Below are 23,428 nucleotides of genomic sequence, written 5' to 3' on the forward strand. Positions count from 1 at the left end.
AGGGGCAACATATGGCATGTTTAATTACTCTGGGAATCACGCAATCTAGCGAGTGCTATAGGGCCACAACAGTAGCCAGTGACCCATGGACACTTACAGTTTCACACAGGCATAGGCTTAAATTTTGGATTCATGACATTCCCTGAGATTTCCACTTCCCTTTCACTTCAGTGAAGACAGATACCTGCCACAGATTCCCCAACAAGCAACTAATATGACCTTGTCAGGAGGCCTCCTGTATATAATAGGATGATAGGAAATAGAAATATATTCCTCTGTAAGAAACAGGAGACGGAATGACACCAAGAGACTCCCATAACATGGCTGAAGGTGCTACTCCACATCCCTTGTGAGAACGCCTGGGCTTGGCATGAAGACTTGGGGTTCATCCCAGTCACCAGCACTAACTGGGAGGCTCAACTCAGTTTGGGGCAGTACCTCAGTCATCAGTGGAAAGAGGCGCATCCACCTCCAGCATGACACGTGCCCTGTCTTACGCATCTGGGAGCATCACGTGGGATGACTCGCCTCAGAGGGACGCCCACCTCTCTCCATTGACTAAGGCTGAAGTCAAGATGACTTGTTAGCTAAGTCTTCAGCAACTGAGAGGTAGGAGAGGCTAGCTCAAGGTGACTGGGAACGCACAGCATCTTTAGCAAATAATGTGATTGTCTTTTCTCTGTCGTGGTGGGTAGAGAATCCGAGGCACAGAACGCACGGCAGGTTTCTCCAGCCTTTTTACATGTGTAGGGCAACACGGCAAAAGATGGGGTGCAGCTAATGTGTTGTTTCTGTCCCAAACCCTAACTTCTTCATGAGATCAACTTCTTACGGTGGGCAGGGACCACTTAAAATACTCCCTGGAGACTGACAATTTTCTCCTGGCCCCTTGGCAAAACCTAAGCCCAGCAAGCAACACCCTGCCTACTCACACCGTCCATACACGAGTAGGGTGGGAAAGACACTTTCCTCTGCCCCGTTCCTCCCCCAGTGCACCATACGAGGCAGGCCAGAATTTTTATCCTTCCACTGTAAACTATAATACCTGGTTTAAAATTATATTACAAGCCATTAATACAAACGGAGGGTTTGGGAGGATTTTATAACCCACAAGAGATGACACTCATAGGTTATGATGTCATTCAAACCACTTGATAATATACTGTACTAGCTTGCAATATTCCAAAAGCAGCTATTAAACTAAATATAGATGAGGAACATGTTGCTACAACAACACAAAATATTATGAACAGCAGTTCTCAGAAATATATAGCTGCAGACCTGATTTTTATTTATTTGTTTAGTCATTTTTTTTTTTCATGTGGGGTAAAAACAACTGCTTTGGTCCTCTGAAGGTGCTTACACTGTGGATTGAATTTAATATCGCCACAGTGAAAAAAAAAATAATAAAAGACCAACTGAACACTGAGGTAATCCTAGAAAATCTATATGTGTGTGTCTGTATAAATATATAAATATATATATATTTGATGTATGTAAACTACAACACTCCTAGACAGAAATAAATCAGTCATGGCCATTTAAGGTAATTCAGTTGCATTACCTTTCTTTTCATACCAAACTTAAGAGCAATAAAAAGCGAAAATGTAAATACTAGTTCCTACACTTTTGTAAGTCACTATTATCAAAACAGAGTGCTTTAATTATATTTCGAGACTAGGGTATGGGCTGGGTGACAAGATTTACTGGAGGTCAATGTGTGCAATAACCATTTTTCTTCCCAATGAAAAATAATACCATCAACAGGAGTTGTTAAGAACTATTAAAATTGCTGAATTTAAATGCTTCTGTAGGATACTTAATCAGCGACGTTTGGTCATTCTGGTTGGAGGTAAAGATATAAAACAGTTACCAGAGTCACGATGACGATTTTGACTATTTCATATGATTATTTATACTTAAAACTGCCCTGTTTTCAGCACTGTATTACGAAGGGGTGGATCTTAGCCAAATACACCCTTCTCCTAAAGGGCATGAAGTTTCGGGGGCACAGCCCGGGAAGGCTGCACCTCCATGCCTTCCTAGGAAGGCTTTACAGAAAAGGGGGGAAACCCTACCTGAAGCGGTGTGTCACAAGGAAGGAAGGGGGGAACCCTACCAAACAGAAGGTAACTCCAGTGGAGTCAGACCTCTGATGTACCGGGTCAGCAAAACGAGGGTCCCTTCAGGGCTAGGAATAAAGCCCCCAGTTGGAGTCGGGAGGACGAATCCCATTTTCAGCGGCAGGCTTTCCAGCAGGCACAAAACCTCATCTTTCAAATCCAGCAAAACTCCTCCTCAGCCCCATGAGCCACACGGGGGATTTCAAAGGCAGCATTTGACCCATGGTCTGGAACAGGAGTATTGCCCAACACAAAAACATTCAGTATTTAGCTGTTCCCTAAATCAGAGTTTGGTTTCTTGGATTAAGTGTGGAACACAAGGAAATCCACCTTCTCGGCTGAACATGGCAGCCTGACATAAACTGGCCAAAGCTGGGCACTGCGACACGTTTTTTTATAGTTCAGCCGAATATTTTCGCTTATAATTAAACTTTTCAACATGTTTTAATGCAAATGTAATAGATTCTTTTCTCATGACCTGCTGGTTAAAGCCTCGTTTATAATAAATATTTGTAAGTGTCTATAAATACAATATTAATTGCTTAAAACGACACTTTAATGTGGCGCTACGTGTCCAAGGAACTCTGGACTACAAAATGTGGTCTCAGTTTGGGATTCATGAACTCGGAGGCAGTAATGGCAAGCAGTGAGAGTGCTATGAATAATCCTTGCGTCAAGAACCTTTAATAAGAGTTCAGTAAAAGTAGTAAGTAAAGAGGCTACACCAAGGGACAGTATTCCCCTACCTGTAAAGCCATAGAAATGAGTAATGACAGTGATCTGGATGGAGAATTGTACTTGGAGATTCATGGCTTTATATGTCCGTGGCTGGTAGAATTACAAGTTGGGATTCTGGTGACAACGAAAGGAGAAAGAAACCCTCTAAACCAAGAGATTAGCTAACACTCGTTTGTTTTCTGTTCACAACGGTGAACCAACACCTTTTGAGGAAAACGGAACAGTTCAAGAATTAAGAGTCTGAATACAAGGGGCCCAGTGGCTTCCTGCTGACATCCCGTCAAACCTGCCCTATATTTTGTCACACCATGGAGCGGCAGGCACGTGCCAACCCCAGCGCAACTACAGTTTAAGCAGGGACTGAGTGAAACACTTGGTGGGTTCCTTGAAAGAAAAAGGAAACTCCAAACATTATTATTACTTCACTTAAATGTGTATATCATCAGTAGCGTTCAAAAGCACTCACCATTTGGCTAAACCCACTTCCCGTGTCACGAGAGCAGACAGTTGGTATTTCAAAAGTAGTTATTAATTGAAACCTATAAAATATAACTATCTAGGAAAAAGCTTCATGTGCAGACAAGAACATCACATCTCAATACCACTAGTTTTCATCAACAAAATATTCTGGAGGCCTTCACCTTACTATTTCACCTCTGGGCTGCTCAAAAGAATTAACCCTATGTACACTGTCTGCCAAAAAGAAACCAAAACCACATTTTCATTTCTTCTGTTCCATCTTAGTTGTAAGTGTTCGGCACAGGCTGTATCCTGGGTCAGAAAGAATTATGGCCACTCGATACTCCTGACAGCTGGAGGAAAGCACCGTGTTTGGACACAAATGGTCCACAACGCACCTGCAAAGGGTGCCAGTGTCAATTACCTGCAAGCCTCTCCAACAGCTTCTGACAGGGCAGCGAGGAAGGACCATATTTAATCTACTTAAACCTAGACCGGACAAAGCGCTAGAGAATATACTGTACAGGGGAAAAAAATCTGCACCGGCAAGGGCAGGGATGAGATGATCTAACGCAGAAGAACTTTCCCATCTCTGATTTTTATGATTCTCGGATCTATGTGCACAAGTAACAGGTCTGAGGAACAACTGTGAACACTTCTTTGGAGTTGTGATGAAGTTCACTGCACAGAAGGTGTACCTACAAACTGACGTTAGGACAAAACAATTAAAGAAAGAATTTTATTGCTCCTATTTGAGAGTCTGGAGGGGTGGGGGGAGTATTTCTGGAAAGGTTCTTCATCCTGAATTAATCTATTTACATATGACATCCTTGGTGGAATAAAATAGGAGAGAACCACACAAAAATCCCAATATTTGGGGTCATTATTTGGGGCCAAACTTTCCAAGCAGGCAGCCAAAATACAATCCATCATCACAACCCATTTGTCTTTAACAAACACATGAAGCCGCAGAGGGGCTTGCTCAGCAGCCTAGTGGAGCACCTGGGGAAGGATGCGAGTTACTGCATTGAAGTCAGTGCAACGACTCACATCTTTGTAAGGTGGTCACAGATCTAAGTAGCTTGTTGAACCAGTGGCCACATACGGCGGCATGGGATTTGCCAAAGTAAATGTGAAAGTTCACGAGATAAACTTGAGAATCTGACTGTTCAGTCATACTTTGCTTCACAGTGTAAGCCAGCCCTTGACTTCAGTGGGCCTTATACCTGAACACAGCCTGACAGCAGCTAAAATTTTGGCTAAACACTTCTTGAAGTCTATTGCGTTGCTGGAAGGCATGGCAATATTATATACAAGCTAGCAATTAGCTTTCGGGGTAACTAGGTCAGTTAAACGCCACTTACTGAGCAATATGATTTTGCACCACATATTTCTGCCTCGCAAAGCTATTACTAGTGACAAGAAACCACATCATTACGTGTGGTCATCTGCAAACCTCAAGGAAGATCTCTGGGAGGAGGAAGCTGCTGTTTAAAGAAGTCTCAATGAGCACATGCTGAGTAATTTCACCCCTTTCATGTACATCACGCCTGCTTTCTGCGGTCAAGAATTCTCTTCTTTACAGTATGCAAAAAGGAGTTTGGTTAGTGGCTTGTGTTTGTTGAAGGGATGTGATTTGCATACAAATAGTTGATATTCTGAGGCACTCATATTTAATCAAACTGGGAAAATAAACCAGAGCAAGACACACTTAACTCTATTATCACCATCCCCTTCAGACATATAATGCTACGGTTTGCACACTGGAAGCAGGTAGGGCTCCCATGCCAGGGATGGAGGTGAGGACGCCTGGCTGCCCCCACTCCCTCCACCTCTTCTCCAAAAGCAGCACCAGGACTGCAGACCGGCACCGCTAGAGCGCAAGGTTGTTTCTCACAACACGATTTTCAGGGCAGCACGCACAGAGGGAGACCGGGTAACAGACACACGATTGAAACACCTGCCGCCCTCTCCTCGGTCCCACCGTGGGTGTACGTCAGGTACAAAAAAGTACAAAACCCCACCACATGACAGAGTGGAAATGTATTGCTACACTGAGACAAAACTTTAAAAGCCTATTAATTCTTCCCAATTACTTTGTGAAGTAAAAGAGCATTGGGATTGCCAGAACTGTTGGTGAAAATATTTTCAAATCACAACAATAAGTGACACAAAGACAAACAAAAGGGAACTTCAATTTTGTGCCCTTCCTGACTCTTTCTTCATCTTCCTTAAGTATGAAATTTAGCTTTGAGATGATTCAGCATATGCAGAAAAAATATTTTAAAAATCCACTAGTTCTTAGCCTTAATTATCTAATTTTATATAATGCTATTTTAATGTAAACTTTGTCAAGCTAGAGAAAGTATGTTTCAAGAACCAAACTGATTAGAAATTTCACACAGAATCCTCCTTTGCTATCTCCACTTGATATAAATTGTCTTTGTGATACTTCCCCTGAAACCCTGACTAGCTAAAGCAAACTGACTCTGACAGAAGGATTTTTGAAGCTGTTATTTTAATCTTTAGGTTTACATACCTGTCAGAGGATAGCACGTTCATAGCCTTTACTATTGTTCACAGATTCTTTTTTCTAAAGTCTACACATAGGTCTCAAGGGCTCTTGCTCCTCAAGGCAAATTACCTCTGAGTGTTTAGGTTCACCTCCAGCTCCATATTTTTTACTTTTCATATGCCTCTTTCTTTGTGGTTTTCTTCCTCTCTTTTCCTTATTTTCAACTCCTGACCAGGACCCCTAAAGGAAAGAAGAAAGACACTTAGATACCATGGTGATGGGTGACCTTATAAAAACACAGATAAATAGACAGGGGTATTGTAATGTTTCCTTCACACTGTTTGACTCTGCTACAGTTGGGTGAAAACATTTGTTCTACAAATAAAAGAAAACTTTTCAAACATTACTTTGGCCCCAGTCTTGTTCCCAGTGATGTAGCTGAGGATAGGACCCGTGTCCTCATGGGCCCGTCGCCTAGCCAAGAACTGGAGACAAAACTAGTTAATAGAGAGGGGTCAATTACAGCTGATTGATTGATTCTTCCATACAATAGATGATGTGGTGCAAAGATTAGGAGCTTTGATTTAGGCAAATTACTTGGGGTTTTCAAAACTATAACCCTACTACATACTCTCTCCAGACCTTGAGCACAGGGATATCTTATCATTATAATACATTTCAAAGGATTTTTAGTGCTTTAGTCAGCACTGTTTTGTGAGAGTAAAGAGTTTTCAGAAAACAAAGGAAAAACGCTAAGAATTTGTTTTAAAGAGGTTTTATACTATGTATAAAGTATGTTTAAAAGTTTACTAGTTTAAACTATGTTAAGCAAAGATGTTGAAGTTCAACACCAATTGTAATGATATAAGTAACTTCTGAATTAAGGCTGTAAGACAGTACAGGGACCATAAAGATTATTTAAAAACCCAAAGGTCATTTCTTTCAATTCTGCCAAGAAGCCTTTAAAAATCTTACATATACAAATAACAATGGGTGGTTTGCACAAATGACGATGATTTTTAGCAGGCAATCTTCCTCTTCCTTCTTTTAAAGACCCCATACAAATGAGCAAAACCTGTACAAGTCATTATTTGTCTGGGGCCAAGAACAGGACACCGCAGGTCTCAGGCTTTGGAAAATTCATCTGCATTGCCCACTCAGAGCCTGGAGAGGAAGGCACTGGGGCAGCCAGAACAGGGCACCAAGGAAGGCAAAAAGGAGGGCAGAAAAAGGCCAAAAAAAAAGAAAAAAAAGAAAAGAAAAAAAAAGGTCAAGATAGAGGAGAAGTAGAAGCTGAAGGAAAAGGCCAAGCTCATTTTCTCTGAGAAAAATTCAGATGGTCTAATGCAAAGGGATTGCAGCAGGGCTATTCTGCAACGTCTGGAGGTAAGGAGATGAGCCAAGCAACAGCCTTGTGAAACAGAACTAGAAATTCAACCAGAGACAGCATTGATTTTTTTTTTTTATTTTTTTTTCCTCCTCCCCCTATCCCCCCGGCACAGAAGAAGATATATGTGTTTAGATCAACTCATGCCCTTATTGAGTCTTGAGCAGAGAAGGGCCTGACTCAAGCACTTTTCATGCAGTCTGCAGGATTCCTGTGCGCAGTCTGGGCAGATTACTGGGATAAATTAAGATCAAGCCTCTGCCCTTAACCTATAAGACAATTCACCCCCCATTGTATTAAGTGGGTTAAAAAAACCCCACACACAAAAAAAAACCAACAAAGAAAAAGAAAGATCCAACTGACTTGCAACAAATCTTTCTAACCGCTAGGTTAACACTGTATGTGATGTTTGTATGACAGATCATGACGGGAGGTGACAGACTTTCAGACCTTGGCTGAGAAGTAAGATCAGCTGGAAGTAGATGATTTCTGTCAATAGGTGAGCTTCACGCAGCCAAGAGAGTGATGACCTGAAGCTATGGAGGGATTTTTATTTCCTTCTATTATATCTCTGTCTGTATGTGTTCAGGTGTTGGGGTTTTTTTTAATCCACAAAGTAGCAGAAATAGACAGCAGTGCTTAAAAGTGTGAATTATAAACACCTTTGATTTGCCAGAGAAGACGGAAAAACTGATTATGTGGAATTTGGACAGTGGAAAAGACAACGGCCCCAGACACGGCGTTCTTCCTGACCTAGCCCTGTCCTCATCTTTCATCTCATACACACTACACCGACCCCTGCCTCCGCTCCACGCACAGTGCCAGTCTCCACCGCCCATTTGTCAAACCCTCCAACAAGCACCTTCTGTGCCATGCCAGCCCCTCGGCACTGGATGAGTTGCCTGTAAAAATCCACAAGGTCAGTGGCTATCATCCTGCTTTACCCCTCCTTAAAAGCAACCCAGGATGCGACCCTTGGGCAGCACGGGGACACGGGCAGAGCAGCTGGGGTGCTAAGGTGGCTGCTGGGGCCACCAGCTGAGCTCTGCTGCCATCCCGTGGGGCTCCCCCCTTGCTCAGTGTCACCAGCGCACACATTGCATCGCTCTGTGAACAGCCCAGGCTGGCTGCGCGCTACCTTTGGGACGTTCCTCAGCTACACGCTTCCCTTTGCCCCAACAGGGCAATTCCTGATCTGTGCACTGGTGCAGAAGCAAAAAGTGAACCGGGGCTGGTACACTGCCCCACTGGCACCCTTGCTATCGTGCCACCGCAGGCTTGTCCTCTGGAGTCGGTTCCTCCCCCTCTTTTAGGCTGCCACCAGCCTGCTTTTCTCATGGCATCTTCTCAGCTCAACAAACGCGATTTCACCCCAATGAGCAGAGCACGGGAGAGGGGCCTACGCATAACGTCCACTATATGCAAAAACGAGCTTGTCCCCACAAATCCAGCGTATAGCCAATGACTCATCTGGAAGGCTTGGGCTCAACTGATGACACATAAAGACTAAACTGTATTAAGGTTAATGAACTTCAAGATGATGATTTATACTAAAGAGAACGTAACACTTTATGGCAGCTGAGACAATGTTCACTCCTTTTCATTACTTTCCTGAGGATGACCTGCATTAAAAAAAAAATAAAAATTGTCTGACACAAAGAGCTGTTGACAAGCATACAAAATGGAGCATAAATACTACCTACTACCCGTAGCTACACCCAGGAGACCTTTGCAGAGTGTATGAATATCCCCTGCTCTTTATTCCCTGCAATAAGCAAAACGTGCTCTCTTAAGCCAGAAGTGCAACTGAACTTGTGGGAAGACACCCTTTGTGTACCTGTTGCCAAAGCCAGAACGTCGGCTTCTTCCACACATCAAATGTGCATCGTTGGTGCTGCTGACTATCCAGAAATACTGTTAAGCCTTCCAAAAAAAAGTGAGAGTTCAGAATTCCCTCTATAGATGCAACATGTTCCAAAAGCTAATTAATTGCTGCTGCTACTTAGTGAAGGGAAGAGCCAAGAGCCATGTGTTTGTGCTATTCATGTTTCTGATAGAAACATCTGATTTTGCTGTTCTTGATGAGAAAATGCTTCGGCAAGGGCATCAGAGCACTTTTCAGCGTGGCTGACAATACGGCTGCCTATCTGTTTGCTATTTTACCTGCTACCTGGTGAAACCCAGGCATACGTTCTGCGTGGAGCTACTCGAGCCCTGCCTGCCTGTACAGCCCTTTTTTAATGATTATATTTTGAATGCCTTCTCACACCTTTTTGTGTGTGTTTGAGAGGAGCATTAAAACAAATATGTCTTCTGTGGGGAATAGATCTGCAGATACTGAATTGAAGGCTGCTCAAAAAAACCACATCAAACCCCCACCCCACACAGATTGTACCTGTGTAAGAAATAAGCACAACAGAAACACGTGCCGCCAGACTTTCCCATCACGCACCCCACGGTCACAGCCCCCAAACACCAGTTCTGATCTGGTGCCACACCACTCCTCTGACATGAAAACTGCCTCCTTTTTCCTGGTTAGTGTTCAAGAACTGCAGCACTAATTCCTCCTGGTTGCAGTGCCAATAATTGTACTGGAACTAGTCCATGGAATGAAGTGAATCCCATCTATTTATTATTTTTTTTAAGCATCAAAATCCTAACATTGATCTTTTGAAATATCAGCCGGGGTTTCCAGAAGATGAATAGCTATCTTCAGGCAGTGTTGGTCCAGCAGATCTCTGACCTTTGGACTCGCTTCCCCCACAGCAGGGACAACCAAGGGCATCCACTAAGGGCAACAGCCGATGATTCAGGATGTCCTCTAGCAGTGATCTTACACTCTGTAAACAAATGACATTATTAACATGCCCAGTAGAGGCTTGGTTTTGGCTCGTCCTCTTTCTTATTTGAATTAATTTCCAAATAAGACCATTTATGACCTTTATCTGAAGCAGCATTATGCAAGCCAACACTTGCGCAGGCCAGCATCTGTATTCCAGGGTAGAAGACACCAGAAGCTAAAAGGAAGAAAGTGGGTTTCTGCTCCAAAACAAAGTGAAACCAGGAAATGCCTTTAGACAAATAAATCACAATTTCAAGTCAACTGCATTAAGGGAAGGGAGGAGTTTCCACGGCAGAGGAAGAGCCAGAAAAACTCTAGAGCTGGCTTACCCGGAGCAGGTTTCTACCCCTGCTGCTTCTGGTGACACCAAGATGCAAATGAAACAGCAGTTGTAACACAGGCTGGAAAGACGCTGCAGAGCTGACTCCAAACAGCAAGCGACTGTCACAAAAGTGACTGTCAGCTGAGTCAAGACTTGCAACATTTTTGGCTTGTTTGCACTGCTGCGATTCCCTTTTCCTCTGCCCAACAGTGAACCAGGACACAGGGAGACAAGGAAAACCATTCTGCACAGGACATCAACACCCCGGTCACCCCAAACTTTTCTAAAACACTGAACTGAATAACAAAAGCAATGGAACTGCAATACTAGATAAGGGCAGCAGTCCATTCCAGCAAGTCTCCTGAGGCCAGAACCAGGCTTCAAAGTGCAACTCTGCTGCCTGCAGTTATGGGCTATTTGTCCCTCTCAACCCCCCAACACCCAGCGACTGATGGCTGGATGCAGAGCTTTTCTAATGACCTTGACGTTGCTCTTCCTGCTGTAGCATGGACTACTGCTATAAATTTGGTTATCTCTCTCTAAAATTTGATTTGTTCTCAGTTGAACAGAAGCATAGAATTTCCCAGCTGAGTTACACATTACGGGAAAAAGTGTTCCCTTTTGGGTTTTTCAGCCTGCCATATTTCAGTTTGCTTGACTCTCCACTTGTTTTGTGCTGCCTTCACATCCCTTCTTACTTGCTCCATTCTGAGGAAAAAACATTTCATCCTTTTCCATGGACCATTAATTATTCTCTGTACTCTAACCAGAAACCACTGTAACTCCCCAGCATCCTCACGGAGCCGGAGCGTTCCCCATTACCTATAACAATGCAATCTGTGGGTCCCTGAAACTCTGATTTATGTATTTTTGTGTAACTTATTTCTTCCATACCGAACAGGGTCTCGTGTTAGTCGGACTCAGCATCACACAGTTCCTTTTCTCATCCCAATATCTGGATGCCCAACTAGATTCTAATGGAAAAGGCACGGTTTTCACAGGAAAAATCCCGTTCACTTTCTAAAAGGCCTCAGTGGTAGGTATTGCTCAGACACCTTGTCAACTAACCCTCTTTAAACAGAAATACTACAGTATTTCAAAGGCATTTATGGGATGTCTGAGCTTCCAAACGCTGTTGGAGCACATCCATAGGTGTTTTATTAGAACAGACACAGAATCTGGCAAGATCAAGCCCTGAATGGACAGAAACAGAAGCCCACAGATGGAATCACAGAATAATTATAAAATCTCAGTGAAAAAAAGTTGTTTTTTTTCCTGTGAGGACTTTTATTCTTAAGTATGAGAAAAAGAAACCTTAGAAAATAGACACCTAGTAATAAACGATAAAAATTACCTTTTTCCCCACTTGATGCTGGCACTATCTGGCTCTTTGCTGATAGAGAGTTTTGCTCCACAGGAGAACAAAGGAATGTCTGGGGGAAAAAAAAAATTACCAGCAGTACGCTAAGGCAGTAAAAGGAAATACTGAAATTACAGCCTGTGTGTGATACTTTCTGCCCACATGTGTCACTGAAACAAACAGGACTCAAGTGATGATAAGACGCTTGTCCACAATGAATTGAATAGTAGGTGGAATAAAATAAATCCTTTGAGGTAGGACATAAACCATGGGAGGATCAGTTGAGAGTTAAGCAGATTTGTCCCCATGGCCAACGGCGGGAGGGGCAGAGCTCTGAAAGCCTCCGTCTGTGTCTGTGGCATCTGGTGCATGCTATACCCTTGGCTTTTCTGAGAGCACCTGCAGACCTTGTTGGTCTGGGGTGACGGTGCTCGGAGTTTCCCCGAAATCAGGCCAGAGGTGTTCCATGAGGGAGCCCTGAATCACTGAATCAACTTCTGTAATGTTATTTTAACCAAAAGACAATGTGAGGGTGAGGTGTGTGCTTGGGGGTGGGGTGGGGGTGGGGGTGTGTGCAGGGAGGGGAAAGGGAGAGGAAAAAAAACCACCCATTTTTAACTAGAAGCCCTGTCTGTACCTTTTCACTTAGTGACTTAAATACACAGATGACTATAGTTGAGGGATATTAAATGTGAATCCTACACAGTACATTTTTAGGAGATATAAAAATCCAACATACTGTAAAATTTATAGCTTCCTCTCCCTCCCAAAAAAGGAAAAGAAAAAATCTATTGGTAGAACATATAAATTTTGCTGAGGCTTTAAAAGGTGTCATAAAACCTCCCTGCCACAGATACAGTTGGCGTTACAGTAGGTATTTCTATAACGCAGATTTGTAATAATTCGGGGTTTGTACATCGGGTGGTAATACTGCGGTGCTTTAGGCAATATGCCTATAATGTCCAACACAACAGAATGCCTGTTGGGTCTCATTTCGTGTATATAAATTATATATAATCTGAACAAACACGAATGGTGGGACCCATATATAAACAGTCTTAATATTTCAACACCTACGTTTCTTTATGAACCTGGGTGGTTAGAAAGGTGGTTGCAAACGATTATTTCTTTACCAAGTTCACATGGAGTAGTTTGCTCAGTTTAATAATAGTCTATCTTGTTCAGGCTGAACAAACTGGTCCCTGTGGGGGAAAAAAAAAAAAAAAGGCGGGGGGGAGTAATAAATCAATAGCCCAGATGTAATCTTAGGTGTCTAGAATGCAGAGAGGGATTTTGGAGCATAATGGCACTGGTTGTCTATTGTCATTCAGACATGAGCTGCATCAGAAAAGGGCTTGTGGGAACCTGATAAGAGTTGGTCAAAAGTGGGCCATAAATCAAATGCAGGCAGTATTCTGCTGATTTCACACACAGGCTCACTGGGAGGAAAAAAAAAAAAAAGAAGAAAAAAAAAGAAAAAAGATAGAAAAGAAAAGGTGATGGATCTGCAATTTACTGCTTATCACATCTGCTAGAAGTTTCATAATACAAAAGCCTGACCTTCAATGAATAAACACCCTAGTTGACTACCTGTTTCTGCCTGGAAAATATGGCACTCGAGTCTCCTAGAGCTCAGAAATGCAGCTACGGAAATGATGTGACATCTTCAGGTTTAACAAGCTTCTTTTTGTTGCTAGCAGTTGAGTAGCTGTCACTTTAGTTAGTAGTAGCCACTTTAACTTCAGATGCACAGTGTTTATTGAAAGGAACTAGGTACTTATTCAAAGACACTAATAGCCTATGGGGAAAAAATAGTTCATAGCACAAGGATTATGGAAAGAGCAATGTGCATGGCTCTTTCAGTTACGTTTCTGTTCTGCTTCTGCCTAAAGAGAAAATAAAAACTAGCAGTGACAATACACTCAGAGAGAGGTGTCCATCCTGCAACACAGGTGCCTCTGCTGGGATCCTAGCCACATCAGCATCCACAGGTGACTGGTGCTACTCATTTACTTTGTAAAGGTCATTTGTCAATTTTAACCTTGATTCAGACTCGTATTTCAAAGCTCTGGCAACAGCAATTTCTTTAAAATATTGCATATTCATTATTTCAAGACCAAACACTTTAAACTATTTTTCTTTCCAATTTTCACATAGATTGCTAGATCAATGCAATTATTATCTGATGTTTAATCTGTTTACAGCTATACCTTCCTAAGGACTTACTGTAGTTAATACCTATAGCTCAAATTAAGCTCCTGTAGGGACTGCATTACTGTATTGCAGGAAAGATCCTAATTATGTGAGTTGGCAAGCTACCCCTTAGCAACTCCACCAGCCTCACAGATGTTAGCCCATAGAAGATAAATCCATTCTCCACCCCAGCATCACATAAAGGGAAAAAGAGCATGAAATTAAAAGAAACCCCCAAAATTAACAGAAGCCTTTCCCAATGTGCTTGTACCTCATCTTGCCTGCACTGGTCCATCAGATGCCCAGACCCCTGGAGTAAAGGCTGTCTTGGTGGGAGACATTTTCTGCAGCACAGGGTCAATCACTGCTTGAGAACACCAAACCGAACACCAAAAAGATGGTGTAAACTAGTTTGAAATGTTTATTGCCTGGATCTTGTTATGGCAACTCTATTGTTCTCTGGAAGAAATCTGCCCTTGCAGGGGTTCAGCACCCAACTAGTCGGTGCACAGGTAAACAGGGAAAGAGGGAGAAGTGGGGCAGCCGGTAGATCACTCCCGCATAGACCCTTTGCAAGTTAAACTACCCCCCCCCCCCTCCAACCAGCACAGGGCATGCACAAGGCAGTCCCGGCACAGCTGCCCTGCCTCCCCCCCCACCCCCCCCCCGCCCCAGCAGAAGGGACTTCGCTGCCCCCAGACCGCCCACCCAAACAAGCCTCACTTGGCCTTGCTCAGCAGCAGTGACTTTGGTACATTATCATGTCTAACAGCAGCTGTTAGCGAGAAGACAAGCAAGGTAGCAGCCTATTTAGAAACCATTCCTTGCAACCTGGAAGCAGAATTAATGAAAACATCTCGGATTTTGAACCTCGTGCAAGTTCTCTGCATGCTTGCTGGTCTACTTGCCACTGCTGTGCAGGCTTCGCTGTCGGAGAGGACAACAGTTATCAATCATGTCAGAGCACTTTAACAAGGCTAGCAAGCTACAAATACTTTGCAGAATTTATGTCACTGGGGAAGAGTCATTAATTTGGATTTCCAGCTTCCTGCTCAGGCAAAATTAAAAAACAAAATATTGAATATAGAGTCGTTTGATTTAACGCACACAAATAGGTAATTGAGTATGTATCTGCTGACCTTCCCTAAGAGGAAGGGCATAAATATTCCAGCTTGGTTTTACAAACCAAACAAACTCTTATAATAAGAAAAAAGCAATTTAATTATTTTATATATATATTTGTTCACCTTGGTTTGCTAGGAGAGAGATTGATTCCTTAGTTAAAAATTATGTTTGGAAGGGGGAAAGGACTTTAATTTGTATAAAGTGCATTCCGGGAATTAACATTCTCCCTGTTTGAAGGAGAAAAACCATACCATTAGATTTCATTGGTACTAAAAGAAAAAGGTTGTAGGGTTATTTTGCTTTGGGTTTTTTTTAATTTTTATTTTTTGGGGGGTGGGAGGGGGTGTTAATCAAGGTTGCTGGGGGGGCGGGGAGGGAGGGCAGGGTGTTATACTTTGCAGTGCTTTACCATGCACGTGTGCAGCCTTGTTTGTCTTTGTGTTTTCCGTGTACGTGGATGCACATGAATAGGTCTACAGCTTTATTCTGATAGCCCAGCGGTAGCAATAGCAAGACTTTGCTAGTATCACTCTAACACTCCTAATTGCACATTAAAATTAGCAAATTGAGTCATTCTCTTCCATGCACAGACTGTAAATTACTAACCTTCACAAATGCAAAATATTACTTCCAAGCCTCTTAAGTCCTGTGTTATTCCGAACACAGACCTTCCCCAACAGCTTCCTCTCCTGTCTTCTGACATGGCCACCACTTCTCCCCCCCCCAGGTGTAGTATCTCAGCTGAATACTCTCAGGGCAACTCCACAGATTCCTTCATCCTTCTGAACCAGCTCCAGCACGGTTTGGTCCAGCTTGCTGCTGCTTCTACAAACCCTGCCTTCAGAAAGCTACCCGGTAAATTGCAGGGCCTCCTACACAGGGCTGCTCAAGGACTTCACCCGCTTCCAAGCCCTAGTAGTCAGAGGGACTGGCTGAAAAACTCCTTTCCCAAAACAACCAGGATATGCTAATTTCGGTAATTCCCTGGCAACTTCAGCTGGGCTCCCTTTTTTCCCCCCTGCTAGAACAAGATCTTGACTGCATTTTACTATTCAGCAGCTTGCACTGAATGAAAAGAAAATAAAAATCTACAAACCATATGGAGGAAACACGGATTAATCTGTGTAGGAAGCTCACGTTATGTGTACGTGCCTATTAGAAAAAGGCTGAATTAGAAACACTGCTTAGGCAAAACAGCTGACTCACGTTGCTGCAGACCGAATCGAGTCAAAAGTACTTTGGGGCTAATGGAAATATGTCGTTCTCCCAGTCCTAAGCCAAGAAATATTTATGTAATATCGCAAGCTTGTGTCCTGTATAAAAACCTCAGTTGAAAGTTAATTGCTCTGAATCTCTCTGAGGCTTTGGGTTGGCCCGGCAATCCTACCTTATAGAAATTCAACAGATGTCCCTATACGGAGCTCTCGGGGCTCACGCTATGCCCTTACATCTGAGAGTCCACTCAGAGGCAAAATAAGGGGAAAGAGTGATCAAGAGGTGGAACAACTGTGAAAGGCACAGCAGCTCACAAAAGGAAGCTTAAAGAGAGCTCTTCCCAGGAGGAAGGAAAGGATAATTAGAGTTTAGTGAGAGTCTTTCTCTTCCCTTTCAATGCAACTCATAAGGGATATGTGTTGATTATCAAATAAAAGAGGATAATGCATTGCTGAGAGACTGTACTGTGCAAATATTCATTTGAAAATGTTTACACTACAAATTTAGCTCATTTCCTGCATATCTATGCACAGATGGTAATTTCCTTGAATTCGAAACTGATTGAGAAGGGGGAGAAAATGCTCGCAGATATGCTAGCAAACTCAAAGGGATCTCTACCTAGCAGCAGCCCAAACATTTTGTTTTCTGAATCCCGTCCCCTCCTTTTTCTCCAGCTTTCATTCTGTAAAATGATAATCACCTTTGCACACTTCAAGGTTTATAATGGCCATGCAAAAATCCAAGCAATTACAAAATATTTGCTAGCAAAGAATGCTAAAGCAAATTTGATACATTAAGAAGTTACGAAAAATTGAACACTTTTCTTGTAATCCTAAGAATTAAAGCCTGCTTCTAATTATACATTATTTTAATTAGTTACAAATTCCAATGAAAGCCACCCAGCACACTCACACCTTCTATTTTTCTCCATATCATCTTGAGCCCCACATCACTGGAGAGATGTGCATGGGAAATGTAAACCGTTGGATACTTTTCCTAGCAAAGTCAGACACATACTGTAAACAGATTACTCTTACCCAGTTACTAATTTAAGACTAATTTGTTTATGTTTTAATTCTTCCATAATTTGTTCTTCCTGTAGAAGAAGTATGATCCAATCACGCAGTCAAGACCTATAGTCTAATACACAAACAAAAATGACAGAGGGGTCACAGTTGCTCCACCAGCCCCAAGTGCTATCCCCCTTTCTCCGTCCAAATTACTAGATTATTAAAAAAAAAAAAAATATTCTAACATTTAGTGTAAATAATAGATCTATTTTATGTCTGGACAACTGCTTCCTGAGAGTGCAGGTGCAGAACACACTTTCAAGCTCTTCTTCATGACAATAAGACTTTTGCAGAGGGTACTGAAGGTTATAACTACACAGAAGAAACATTACTCCAGAGGATGAGAATTTAGAGCTAACATCAGGGGAGTTGTCAACAACGTTGACAGTAAAGCTTAGTTCTGGTATATTTTAACTTCAATCATTCCGATTTCTTCCATGCCCATTAATAAAAAGTCAAGTGTATTGCAGAGCGCAGTAAGAATGGGTACCAGTGTGGTAGGCAAGGTCTTGTCACGGTCGGAAAAGGGTCTTTTCCCAGCTTTACCGAACTGTAATTTGCACTCTGCACTCCTTAAGTATCCCGTGCTCATTTCAGATCCTCCACTGAAAGCACATGGAAGTAAAATAATATTATTGCTGAGTTAGGACAAACAGCCTTACCAGCGGGACAGTGTGCTTTGGAGGTCTACACCATAATGCTTTGAAAGTCCTCTTGAAGACTTCAAGGAATAAAATTTGTGCAGAAAGACGTTACTTGAGGAGCAGCCCTCATTTCCACCATGTAAAACATTTCACAGCTTGTCTCATTATAGCATTTGTAAAAACACTGTCTGAGAGCAGTGGTGCATAAATGAATTATTTAAGTTTTGCAGCAAATCACCCTGATCTTGTGTGCAGTTTCTTAATGCACTTTAAGTGAGCCCTAGGAGGCAAATCACAGCAGACAAGGGGTGTAATGTAAACCAAGTTTTATTAGCCACAAAAAGCCACACTACAACATTTATTAAGTATCAAAGACAGTGCATTTAAATAAGTTTGATTTGGTAAATAATAGCCAACATTGTGTCTATCTTCCCCAGTTCCAAAGGCGCTTTTTCGTTTTGTTTTGTTTTGTTTACGAAGAAAATCAAAACCAAAAATAGCTGTTTATTTTCTTCTCAGTTCTGCTAATATAACGCGTCCTTTCTACTTTGGAAATAGCAATTTTCAACAAATTACCATGTGTCACAAACAGTCTGCAGCTCTCTAGCCTTAATACTTTGCAGAAAAGTAAAAGTGCATTAGTATGTTATCATTCACTCCTTATCAGTGCGAGCTCTGCGGTCCCTGCTGCCCTTAGCAGCCGGGAAGCACGCACCGCCCACAGCTCCCTGCCTTGCCCTCCACAAATGGGCCCCAAACACCCTCCTAATATTTTCCTATTTTAGGCAGCTGCCTCTTGTACTGCTAACACGGAGCAGACCTTCAAAACCCAAACTGTTTTTGCCAGAGCTCCATTTTCAATATGGTACGCAATTTAAAAGGCGGCTCAGCAAAGCCTTCTTCCCTACCTCTGCCCTCTTCCTGCCTCGTTAATTGAATCTCCAGAAAAACCTAAGCACTGCCTCACACGCCATACATTTATGACACAAATCATCTTTTATCTTTGGCCAAGGAGATAAGTCCAAGCCCAGACAGACAATAACAATAAAAAGAAATTAAATATACCAAAGTACTCAATGGGCAGACACTCACTGATAAATATTTAATGCTCTGATAGAGCAATTTGGGTATTTGTAAAATGCAGCTGGTTTTCCTTTGTGTGAGCATCTCCCTTGCTCTCTCCAGCTTTAGTCTGCTAGGAAAAAAACCAAATAATTGTTAACTTCTCCATGAATGCTGAATGAAGAGGTAGCGCTTAAAACTACCTATCCAAAGCCACACAGGCTTGTAGCACTAAAGTCCAAGTCCCCCATCCTTCCCATCGGAGGAACGAGCACAATTAGTGATTCAGGACTCCTCCATCACATGGGATATGATGGTGCTACAAAAACCAACAAACAAGCCACCCAAACGAGCCAAGAGTTGTCTTTGTTGCCCTGAAAAGTTACAGAAGCTCCCTGCTACTACTCGCTCTCCAGACTATTGAATCCCGGTCTCGTTTCTCAGAAATCACTGGTTTATTTTATTTTCTTCTACAATGCTGAGAAAGCGGCCAGCTGAAGATCTACTGCCCGAGGATGAGGGAAAAACCAGCAACGTTACGCACAGGGCCCTGATGAGCCCAGAGTCATGTGGTGACGCCGAATCTTCTAGATGGTGGGACACAGAGCCTCCTCCACATGTGCAGAAATGTGCTCGTGCAAATAAAAGGCTTTTCTCTCTCAGTGGTTTAGTTGAGCATTTCTCGCTGATTGAAGTTCTGAGCTCCAGAGTCCACTAATATTTGCCATCCCAGCTCTTTCTGCCCTCACCATGGTTTAGCAGCAGAAACAACCATGCTGGTTCTTTGAACAGAAGTAGCAGAATTTAGCCTAAAATTCTGTATTTTTTTCCCCCACCCCCTTCCTCCTTCCTTTTCTTACTAGAAGAATCCATTACATTACTCTCCTTTTTCTGTGAAGGTCTTATGAGCTGCTGCATAAACAGGATAACCAGACTGATACTCTTAAACTGAAGAAAGCAATAACCTTTTTTTCTAACTGGAAACTTTCTACCATTTTTCTCTTTAGGTATTTACATTTTCCAAAGCAAAAGGGAAAAACTCTTTCCAATTTTTCAGTGACTTGCTTGTGGGGTTTTTTTTCCCCACCTTGCCTTTTTTTTTCTTTAAAGTGATCCAGTTGTGAAACAAGGTAACTCTTTTTTTCAGAAAATATTAACTATTTCTGTGTGACTGAATTGATTGTATCTGAACTGGGGTCACTAGACAAAGATTTAATAAAATTACGCAGTATGGAGTAAAAGTAGCAGATAAGTAGACCTCTGCAGCAGGATGCAACAGATGTTTCAGCAGAATGAGCAAGTTTCACTTACAGTCCAGATGTGTAATATATACAGAAAGAGGAATGGGAACCCAAAGGAAAAATGATGCCACTTATAGCTGTCCATGAAGAGATTATTTTCCTATAGAAAGGAGCAATCAAACAGTTGTCCAACTACTTAAAACAAGAGATGTTCATCTCTCAGCCATCCACATTTGAAGAGGTGCTGCTGAAACTGGCCTGGGAATCCAACAGCTTTACAGGGCTTTCCACTATAAAACAAGCTATTGCTTTCCATACCTCATTCCCACCAAAAAAACTACACTGAACCAACCACACCACTGCTGATGCATGGACACAACGGGTAAATACAGAAAATAACATTTTTCCCCATCTGGGTTTTCGATTCCTCTGCAGCTATATTCTTACTCGCTATGTTAAGAACTGCTCCTCCCAAATACAAGGGGTACAATATTTAATGCTCAAATATTAAATATTTCAAAGTTCAGAAGAAAAGTTCATTACCAAAGGAAAGTATAAACAAGGAGATGATAAAACGATCATCATAAAATATGGTAATAATCCCTTCAATGGTGTATCTTGCTGTTGTAATTAACTAGTAATACATTCCTCCCATGTTTCATAGAGAGTTTTACTGCCTTAATATATAACTGGAGCTCTTTAGCAGAATCAGCATAACTCAATCATCATTTTCCTTTTCCATCTAGCATGACCAAGATTCATATCTACACAGAAGTATTTTTAGCTCCTCTCTTACAAATCCATCATGCTTTGATCAGTTGTCAAGAGAATATTCATATTAGACCACCATATTCAAGACTTAACTGCTGTGCCGTTTTATCGCACATGCTTCCTCACAGGCAGCCCCGACAGCGCATCGAGGCAAGTCTGATAGTTAAGGCTGTGTCGTATCTTCTAAGCAACTATTAGACTGCACCGAAGCTGTGTTTTACATGCAATTTTACAAGCCTCTCCCTTGCTCCACTGTTGTTTGTAGAAAATCTGATAACTGGTATTGATTGACAGTTTTTTTTAAGTGAGCATGAGTAATCATGTCAGATTGAGTTACACTTTCTAAATATTACTAAAAATATTCTATTATCCTGATTATTGATCAGGGGAATGTGTTTGGTTTATAAATTTAAGTTTCTGCAACAGAGACTGTTCAGGAAGGCCCATCATCAGCAACTTCACAGCCCCTGGTCAAGAACGTCTTTGAATGTTTTTGGGTCCCCCCTGCCAAAAGAAAATACATGTTACTTAACTCTTTAGGAAAATTTCATTTCTTCAAGTGCAAATCAGTTCCCAGTGAAATTCTCAGGGAGAAAGGAAAGTCAGGTCTGGAAGGCTAAACTGCTCCAAGTCATGTTCCTAGTGATTTTAGTAGCCTTGATTTTCCAGCACTCAGCTGGAAGACATCTCGGCAGGCCCATAAGCAGAAAACTCTGGTAAGGTTTTGAAACCCAGCTCCTTTAAGATATTTTCATGTAAACTCCTAAAACTCAGAGCAGCAAAATTAACTACTCACAAGTGAAAATTACAGACAGACATCCTGCGAACTCGCTTAGTTTTACCACAAATGGTGCTGGGTAAGCGATGGTAAGATCTGGACTTGGCCTCAAAACTGGCTGCATTTTGTTATTACCCAAGCCCCAAAATCCATTATTGCGATGCTGGCCTTGCATAGGACTTGCTCATAAGGAACTTCATCTCCTTGCAGTACCCCAAATGAAATCTGTTTGGTCCTGTACATACTCGGTGATCCCTTTTGGTGCAGTCTTACACACATGCCAAAGTCAGAATTTTAGCCGTCTGCTGTTTCTGCAAGCGCAGGGAATACACACAGCACCCGTAGAGCACATCAGCTGACATTTGCAATTTTAAAACATGGCTTTCAGACAATTACAATTACTTGGAAGGAAATTCTTCAAATTGGGCTTTTTGTTTTAAATTCAGATTTGGTGGAGCTGGTGTTTTGATTTGGGGGGTTGTTGGTTTTGTGTTCAGAAAGATATTGAGGTGGAAGGCGGGAACTGTCCTGTGAACTGGCTGGATCACCACACCAAGTATAAATGAATGAGAACTGGGGCTACAGGCATCCCAAAATAAATGCACAGCTCTCCACATTATTTTGCTTTTCTCAAGCTTAAAAATATTCTTCCAACCACTTAACTGTTTCATGCTTTGAAATAAAAGCTTGAAATTTGTCAGCAGCTGCTCTGGCATTAGATAAATGCCTTTTGGTACTTCATAAAAAGTTACCTAAAGTTGGTCAACTTATAAGCCTTTAGGGAAGAATAATAAAATCAGTTCACACCTAATCAGAAAATATTTCTTTGACTTTAGCAGCTGAATTCTCTCCTGCCTGCATCTCCAGTGGGTCGGCTTCTGTCTGAAGCTGCAGAGACAAAGCAGGGCTTTCCTTAAAATTTCTTCTTCGGGTGCCAGCCAGGGAAGGGAGAAAAGGAAAATGTCTCCTGTGATCTCGAGGGTCTCCTCCTCACCGTTCCCATCGTACCAGCTACATACACTTCAACTTCTTCGCCAGTGAACAAGAGGCCCATAAATAACAGTCACTTTCTCTACATAATCCTGATTTATTCCTAGAGAGTCTATGTTGTACCCTGAATCCAGCCAGTATGGAAGAAATATTATGACTCTAAGAGAGGATCGCAGAGCAGACATGCTAGAAAGGCTAAATTAACTTCACCACATTGGCAAAGGTACCACATTTGATACAATTTTTGGCTTCTAGCTTTAGAAATACTTTAAGATGGTGTAAAACACTATGTAACTGTGTAATTGCACATCTTTAAGAATATTCATTGAGTTTAATCAGACAGCACAATCCCCCCCCCCCCCCGCCCAAAAAAAAAAAAATTCATTGCCCTGGTATTCAACTTTCCATTTCAAAAGTTCTCACTCTCTAATCTCTGCTCTTATTTCAGAATTTATAATTTCTACTGACTTTGTGGGGGGAGGACTTATGTCAATGATGCATAGTCTGAAAATCCCACTGGCAATACAGTGAAGGGCTGTAGTGCTAGAAATATTACAAATGGAATATGATACTAACGTTGGCAATGCCAATAC

The 23,428-nt window shown here is 42.0% G+C and overlaps 1 long non-coding RNA gene across 1 annotated transcript in view; it reads right to left on the reverse strand.

Moving 5' to 3' along the window:
- LOC114010947 (uncharacterized) overlaps positions 1-23,428 on the reverse strand; it is a 199,245-nt gene that overhangs the window by 49,750 nt on the left and 126,067 nt on the right. The window contains exon 4 of the long non-coding RNA XR_003552655.2: positions 5,965-6,075. This is a non-coding gene — a long non-coding RNA (uncharacterized LOC114010947). The remainder of the gene's footprint in view (positions 1-5,964; positions 6,076-23,428) is intronic.

This window comes from Falco peregrinus, chromosome 7, assembly GCF_023634155.1.
Source record: "Falco peregrinus isolate bFalPer1 chromosome 7, bFalPer1.pri, whole genome shotgun sequence".
NCBI lineage: Eukaryota > Metazoa > Chordata > Aves > Falconiformes > Falconidae > Falco > Falco peregrinus.